Here is a 7,804-nt window from a genome sequence, read left to right as displayed (position 1 = left end):
TAGCTCTAACCCTAACCCTAGCTCTACCCCTAACCCTAACTCTAACCCTAACCCTAACCTTAGCTCTAACCTTGACCCTAGCCCTAGCTCTAACCCTAACCCTAACCCTAGCCCAAACCCTAGCCCTAGCTCCAACCCTAAACCTAACCCAAGCTCTAACCCTAAATAAGGCTCTAACCCTAAAACTAGCTCTAACCCTAACCTTAGCATTAACCCTAGCTCTAACCCTAAACCTAACCCAAGCTCTAACCCTAACCAAGGCTCTAACCCTAACCTTAACCTTAGCTCTAACTTTGACCCTAGCCCTAGCTCTAACCCTAACCCTAACCCTAACCTTAGCTCTAACCTTGACCCTAGCCCTAGCTCTAACCCTAACCCTTAGCTCTAACCTTGACCCTAGCCCTAGCTCTAACCCTAACCCTAGCCCAAACCCTAGCTCTAACCCTAGCTCTAACCCTAGCTCTAACCCTAACCCTAGCACTAACCCTAGCTCTAAACCTAACCCAAGCTCTAACCCTAACCAAGGCTCTAACCCTAGCTCTAACCCTAACCCTAGCCCAAACCCTAACCCTAGCTCTAACCCTAGCTCTAACCCTAACCCTAGCACTAACCCTAGCTCTAAACCTAACCCAAGCTCTAACCCTAACCTTAGCTCTAACCTTGACCCTAGCTCTAACCCTAAACCTAACCCAAGCTCTAACCCTAACCAAGGCTCTAACCCTAACCAAGGCTCTAACCCTAACCCTAGCTCTAACCCTAACCCTAGCTCTACCCCTAACCCTAACTCTAACCCTAACCCTAACCTTAGCTCTAACCTTGACCCTAGCCCTAGCTCTAACCCTAACCCTAACCCTAGCCCAAACCCTAACCCTAGCTCCAACCCTAAACCTAACCCAAGCTCTAACCCTAACCAAGGCTCTAACCCTAACCCTAGCTTTAACCCTAACCTTAGCATTAACCCTAGCTCTAACCCTAAACCTAACCCAAGCTCTAACCCTAACCAAGGCTCTAACCCTAACCTTAACCTTAGCTCTAACTTTGACCCTAACCCTAGCCCTAGCTCTAACCCTAACCCTAACCTTAGCTCTAACCTTGACCCTAGCCCTAGCTCTAACCCTAACCCTTAGCTCTAACCTTGACCCTAGCCCTAGCTCTAACCCTAACCCTAGCCCAAACCCTAACCCTAGCTCTAACCCTAGCTCTAACCCTAACCCTAGCTCTAACCCTAACCCTAGCACTAACCCTAGCTCTAAACCTAACCCAAGCTCTAACCCTAACCAAGGCTCTAACCCTAGCTCTAACCCTAACCTTAGCTCTAACCTTGACCCTAGCTCTAACCCTAAACCTAACCCAAGCTCTAACCCTAACCAAGGCTCTAACCCTAACCCTAGCTCTAACCCTAACCCTAGCTCTACCCCTAACCCTAACTCTAACCCTAACCCTAGCTCTAACCCTAACCCTAACCTTAGCTCTAACCTTGACCCTAACCCTAGCTCTAACCCTAACCCTAACCTTAGCTCTAACCTTGACCCTAGCCCTAGCTCTAACCCTAACCCAAAGCCTAACCCTAGCTCTAACCCTAAACCTAACCCAAGCTCTAACCCTAACCAAGGCTCTAACCCTAACCTTAACCTTAGCTCTAACTTTGACCCTAACCCTAGCCCTAGCTCTAACCCTAACCCTAACCTTAGCTCTAACCTTGACCCTAGCCCTAGCTCTAACCCTAACCCTTAGCTCTAACCTTGACCCTAGCTCTAACCCTAACCCTAGCCCAAACCCTAACCCTAGCTCTAACCCTAGCTCTAACCCTAACCCTAGCACTAACCCTAGCTCTAAACCTAACCCAAGCTCTAACCCTAACCAAGGCTCTAACCCTAGCTCTAACCCTAACCTTAGCTCTAACCTTGACCCTAACCCTAGCCCTAGCTCTAACCCTAACCCCTAACCCTAGCTCTAACCGTAACCCTAACCTTAGCTCTAACCCTAACCCTAACCTTAGCTCTAACCCAACCCTAACCTTAGCTCTAACCCTAACCCTAACCTTAGCTCTAACCTTGACCCTAGCCCTAGCTCTAACCCTAACCCTAACCTTAGCTCTAACCTTGACCCTAACCCTAGCTCTAACCCTAACCCTAACCTTAGCTCTAACCTTGACCCTAGCCCTAGCTCTAACCCTAACCCAAAGCCTAACCCTAGCTCTAACCCTAAACCTAACCCAAGCTCTAACCCTAACCAAGGCTCTAAGCCTAACCTTAACCTTAGCTCTAACCTGATATAGTCGGACTAGCCTCCACGCACATGTTGTGGGGCTGTCATGGCTGACACGCCACTATAACGTTGCGTGGACATCGGGGACAGTGCCGCTGGATTGGCAGACTGGGGTGGTGGCTTTTCTATGATAAAATTTTTTTGGCCCAAGTGAGATTCGAACCCTGGTCGCTGGGGTGAAAGCCCAGAACACTAACCACTACCCTATGGAAGCCTTGCTCTCAGTGAATGGAACATGTATGGTTTTATGGAGCAGCTCATAAGCGACTAGCTCAGTGAAGCCTCCACAGCAGATGTCATCACAACACGTTGTGTACACGAACACCTAGCAAAGTACAAATAAATAAATAAATAAATAAATGACACTTTCGAAGTACCCAAAGTTAAACTTACAAAAGAAAACCCATAACAAATAAAACTTACACAAGAAGAGCCCTGACGTGGCTAAATAAGAAATAAATAAATAAATAAGAAAGTGTAGCGAACGATTTGGTGAACGATTCTTTTGAACAAATATTTTGAGTGAACCGATTCTAAAGATTCAGTTCACTTGAGAACTGGAATGCACATCACTAGTACAAAACAGTGCAAGCAATTGTAGACTGCCGGTCGAAATACCCGACTGGTTAATGACTCGGGCTCTTGCTCGATAAGAAATTGGTTCGATCCCAGGTGCGGAAAAATTACTTTGTTGTGCTATTAACCCTTTATTTATTTATTTATTTTAAACCTTGTGTAGTGAACCTATTGAAGGTGTACCTACACATATTGTTAAGCTGATTTTTATGTTTTAATTGGCGAATAAAGAAACAAGGAATAAAACACCAGACAAGTTTTAACATAAATGTTTATTAAAAATAATAATATTAAAAGCAAATTTCAAACCAGCAATCTAATGTGAAATTGCAGTAGATATATTGGATAACAATATTTAGGCGTACATAGGTATACACGTTATTTAAAAACTACTATAAAAAAAAAAATAAAATAAATAAATAAGAAAGTCTAGCGAACGATTTGGTGAACAAATATTTTGAGTGAACACATCGCTCGTACAAAACAGTGCTAGCTATTGTAGGCTGCCGGTCGAAATAGCCGACTGGTTAGTGACTCGGGCTCTTCTCCGGCAAGAGTTTGGATCGATCCCAGGTGCGAGGAAATGCTTTTGCTGTGCAATTAACCCTTTATTTATTTATTCTCTTTTTTTTTTAACCTCGTGTAGTGTACCTACACATATTGTCATATAAAGCAGTTAACCAAATGTCTGATTTTTATGTTTTAATTGGCGAATATAAAAACAATGAATAAGACGCCAGACAAGTTTTAACATAAATGTTTATTAAAAATAATAATATTAAAAGCAAATTTCAAACCAGCAATCTAATGTGAAATTGCAGTCGATATATTGGATAACAATATTTAGGCGTATATAGGTATACACGTTATTTAAAAACGACTATAAGTGTTATACTACGATACAAGTGTTTACCAGCTCAGTGGCCGAAGAGGAGAGTGTCCGCCCTGAGATTGGGAGGTGGTGGGTTCAAACCCCTGCCGAGTCATACCAGTGACTATAACAATGGTACCCATTTCTTCCCTGCTTGGCACTCAGTGTAAGGGGTTGAAATGGGGCTCCCCCCCTGCTGCTCACGATCATTGGGACTTTTGGCACTCAGCGTAAGGCAGGGGTGTCCAAGTCCAGTCCTCGAGGGCGGCATTCCTCCATGTTTTCCAAGTTTCCCTCGTTAAACACACCTGATTCAAATGATCAGTTCACCCTCACGTTCTGCATGAGCCTGATCATTGAATCAGGTGTGTTTAACGAGGGAAACTTGGAAAACATGGAGGAATGCGGCCCTCGAGGACTGGACTTGGACACCCCTGTAGTACAGCATACGTTTGTCGCGTTAGCTAACTTGCGCTAGTTACCGCCACAAACATAAGTCGTAAAGTCTGGCCTAGTCACACCATATATTAAGACAGGTTAGCTAACTTGCGCTAGTTAGCGCCACAAACACATAAGTTAAGCCTGCTCCTTTCTCACAGCGGCCATCAGCGGAAAGTCTTCATTGCCGCCATCGATTTGGGTATCGAGCCGAGCGCAGGAGTTTTAATTTGAAGGTGCAGACACGAGCGGGAGGCTGATGATGTCACACGACGCTCCGAACCACGTCCGAGGATGATTTGGCGTTAATGGCGCCAGTCTTATGTACCCCGCCCCGCCCCTTCCCGCCAAGGGTGGACCGCAGCAGCTCTTCTTCTTATTCCCTGCTTCTCTTTCTCTTGTTTGTTTTCACCAGCGTCCCAAACCACTTCGCCAATAAGCACAATAGGTTATGGAATGCTTTTTTTCCTGCGGCATTACTCACAGGCACCAGCCGCCACATGCCATTAGGCTCAGCTCGGGGAAAGGGGGGGGGGGGGGGGGGCTTTGATGGCGACGCCAGCCAAACTGCATGACTGCCATCTAGTGCACTGGCCCAGGAACTGAACAAAAAGCGAGTCCAGTAGAAAAAAAACATATAATTTTCTTAGCTGTAATGAATTTAATTTTGTAAAAATGTGAAATGCATGATACAAGAAATCGTGTTGGAATCAGTTTGAGTAGACTTAACCAATTGTTTAATTAGACAAAATGTAACTAAAATCCATGCTCATCATTTTCCACGTGGCAATATCCCTTCCACAATGATGACCGTTTTTAAAATGGTGCCACCTGTGAGATCATTGTCCCCAGATTTTTGGGAACAGGCTTCAAATGACATTTTTATGGAAAAACTTTTTTCAACATTGAATAGATAGTCTTTCTGGTCTAGTGCTTGAAAGGGATCTTTTCATCACCCCATTTTTTGAAAGAGAAATGCTGAAAGTAGAAAAAAATATATAAATATATAGATATAGATATGTAGATATATTTATTTTTATTTTATTATCATAATTTTTCATTTACATATCTATACCATTACATATATTATATAATTATTAAATAATTATTTCTAAAATATTTATAATTGTACCAATATGTGTATTTTTATTTATTATATTTTTTTCATTTAAATATGTATATATTCATATATATGTAGTCTATAAAAATCATGGTGGTCCAAATAAAAGAAAGGAGCGGGCCAAGTGCGACCCGGAGCGAAGTCATGGCATCCGCGGAGAGTTCACGCTCATTCCGTTTCCATCAGTGGCAATTTACGATTTTCTTATTTCACGCTCCGGCCCGTATCTTCGCTAAACTCCGATGTCGGCTTGACATTTTGGAATACGCAAACCAATAAAAGGTTGGCGCAGGGAGAAAGGTGCGGCGTGTAATATGGCGGCGCTTGTTGATAAAGGTTCTGCAAATGTCATTGTATCAATTACTTGTGTCAATGCGCCACCGCAAGCGCTTATGGCGCCAGCGTCGGCGTCATGACATTTGCATTCACGTCATAATTGCCCCTAAGCAAAACATTCTTAGCGAGATCTCTGATACTAGTGGTTAGCGCCTCGGTCAGCAAAACCAGTCCAGAAAGTCAAACTCCGCCCGCCACATCCCGTCTAGTAAACGAGCTGATTGGCCCGACAGTTAAGTCGAAGCCAAAAGGTGGCAGGCTTTTTCATTTCTGGACCGGGTTCTCCCACCTCCGCCGATGAGCACATGTGGCTCGCCGTTGAGCGGTTCTGGGCTTGAATCCCGCCCTGCTAAGCAGCCACTAGCTCGCCGGATGCTCCTGCTGTCTCCTATTTTAATTTTTTTTATATCTGCTTCGTCATCAACGCGCTGAATGCATTTGTGTCGTCTTTGCCAACTCGCCTATCGGTTTGTTTGTTTATTTCATTATTTATTAGTATTTCTTCATTATTTTTTTTAAAAGAATGAGCCTCATTCAGTTTCTGAGACGTTTGTGTGTTTGCCATAGGAAGTGAACAATAACGATGTTCTCAATCCAATTCATTTGAATCGAGCAACACTTATTATGCCTTTGAGATGGACACAGCGGCCAAAACTATTCATAACAACCGCTGCCCTCCTGATTTCGAGACGGGAAATGTTCCTTCGTATATTTATGAACTAGTTTTCTTCGCGTCGTCCTCAATCTTCCTCGTTTGGCTTGACGGCCGGCGCACGGAGGAAGATAAGGCCGCACGTCTCTGCGTTTCTCTTCAAAGGCGCTCGATGAAGAAACGCCGCCGCGTGCATGTCTACAAATGAGCTTTGAGGGCCGCACGTCGACTGTCAGCCGCAAATTGACGCCACGTGTCGTTTGTGGTGTTTTGACACACTTGGCATCTGCTTTTTGTTCCACAGCAACACGGCAGGAAGCGAGATGGTTGGCCGTTTGAGTGTCTTTGTCACGTGAGCGGCGCTCACTATTTGCTTGCCGCAAACTTTGAGCAAAAAAGCAAGTAGGCATCTCTAAAAACTGCACGGCTCACTCAACGCAATGCAATTGCCATGTCCGAAATGTTCCTCGTTGACGACAGCGACGTAAAATGTCCTCTTGATTCTGTCTTGTTCAGGTTTGACTCCATTTTCCACGTCAGGAAGACAAAGCCAAGATTGACAGGAAGTATCCGGAATTGGCTTGGAGGAGGAGGAGGAGTCACATGGATACTTCACGCTGAACTTTTCCCGCCGGCCTTCTTGTGAAGGATGATTGGCTCTTGTGTGATCTACTTTCAGGGATAGCGTGAGGCGCGCCGGCGCTCAGATGGATTCAAAGGCGACGGGGAAAGGGGAAGCCGAAGGGTGAAAAAAAAAAAAAAGAGGTGGGGGGGGGGTGGCACCGAGCAACGCGAGTAGATTTCATGTGAAACCTGATGTTCGTTGGACGGGGAAAGCAAAGTCGCACGCTGACCCCCTCTAGTGGTAGCAATCTATCTGCCAATTTGTTTTCTTTTTTTATTAGAAATTCGCTGGATGAGGAAAGCAAAGTCACATGCTGGCCCCCTCTAGTGGTAGCAGTCTATCTGCCCCCTGTTTTTTTTTCTTTTTTTATTAGAGAACATCGAGTTTTCTCATTTGCCCCGCGCGCACTTTTCATCAGCCCAAGATTGCAATTCATCGAGGTCAGGCGGGCTGCCAGTTTACTTTCATTTACGAGCCGCGTGCAAGGAAGCGAGCGCATGGAAACAAAAGCCGAAGCTTTTATCGCTCAAATAAATTGCCTTGTAGACAAAAGAAGTCATTTTCCACAATGGGAAAAACAAGAGCAGCCCGATGATCATGTTCATCAGAATGTTCCAAATGCAGTCAAGAGTGCTGCGACGGTTCCCTCTGGTGGCACGTCAGAGAATCACACGATTCTATTATCTTCTCATCATAATCATGCGCATAATATTGTACTGCTTTGAACTTTTGTGCCTCTTCTTCTTTTGGCCTGAACAAAAAAATAAATAAAATTAGGTGAGTTTTTGTGCAAAAAAAAAAAAAAATAGAAACATGCAGGTCTTTACCATGGATTTCCTTTTTTGGTCTTTTCGTTTGACGGTATTAAGATGAGATTTTTTTTAACTCGAGTGTAAAGTTCCAGTTCATAGCCTAATT

The 7,804-nt window shown here is 44.4% G+C and overlaps 1 long non-coding RNA gene across 2 annotated transcripts in view; it reads left to right on the top strand.

Moving 5' to 3' along the window:
* LOC125983983 (uncharacterized) overlaps window positions 1–7,033 on the top strand; it is a 279,094-nt gene extending 272,061 nt beyond the window's left edge. For both annotated transcript variants that reach the window (XR_007486834.2, XR_011086200.1), the window contains exons 11-12: window positions 6,566–6,663; window positions 6,778–7,033. This is a non-coding gene — a long non-coding RNA (uncharacterized lncRNA). The remainder of the gene's footprint in view (window positions 1–6,565; window positions 6,664–6,777) is intronic.
* Window positions 7,034–7,804: the final 771 nt, after the last annotated feature.

This window comes from Syngnathus scovelli, chromosome 1 (assembly GCF_024217435.2).
Source record: "Syngnathus scovelli strain Florida chromosome 1, RoL_Ssco_1.2, whole genome shotgun sequence".
Classification (NCBI taxonomy): Eukaryota; Metazoa; Chordata; class Actinopteri; order Syngnathiformes; family Syngnathidae; genus Syngnathus; species Syngnathus scovelli.
Note: the sequence above shows the minus strand (reverse complement) of the source record. Positions and strands in the feature narration are given on the sequence as shown.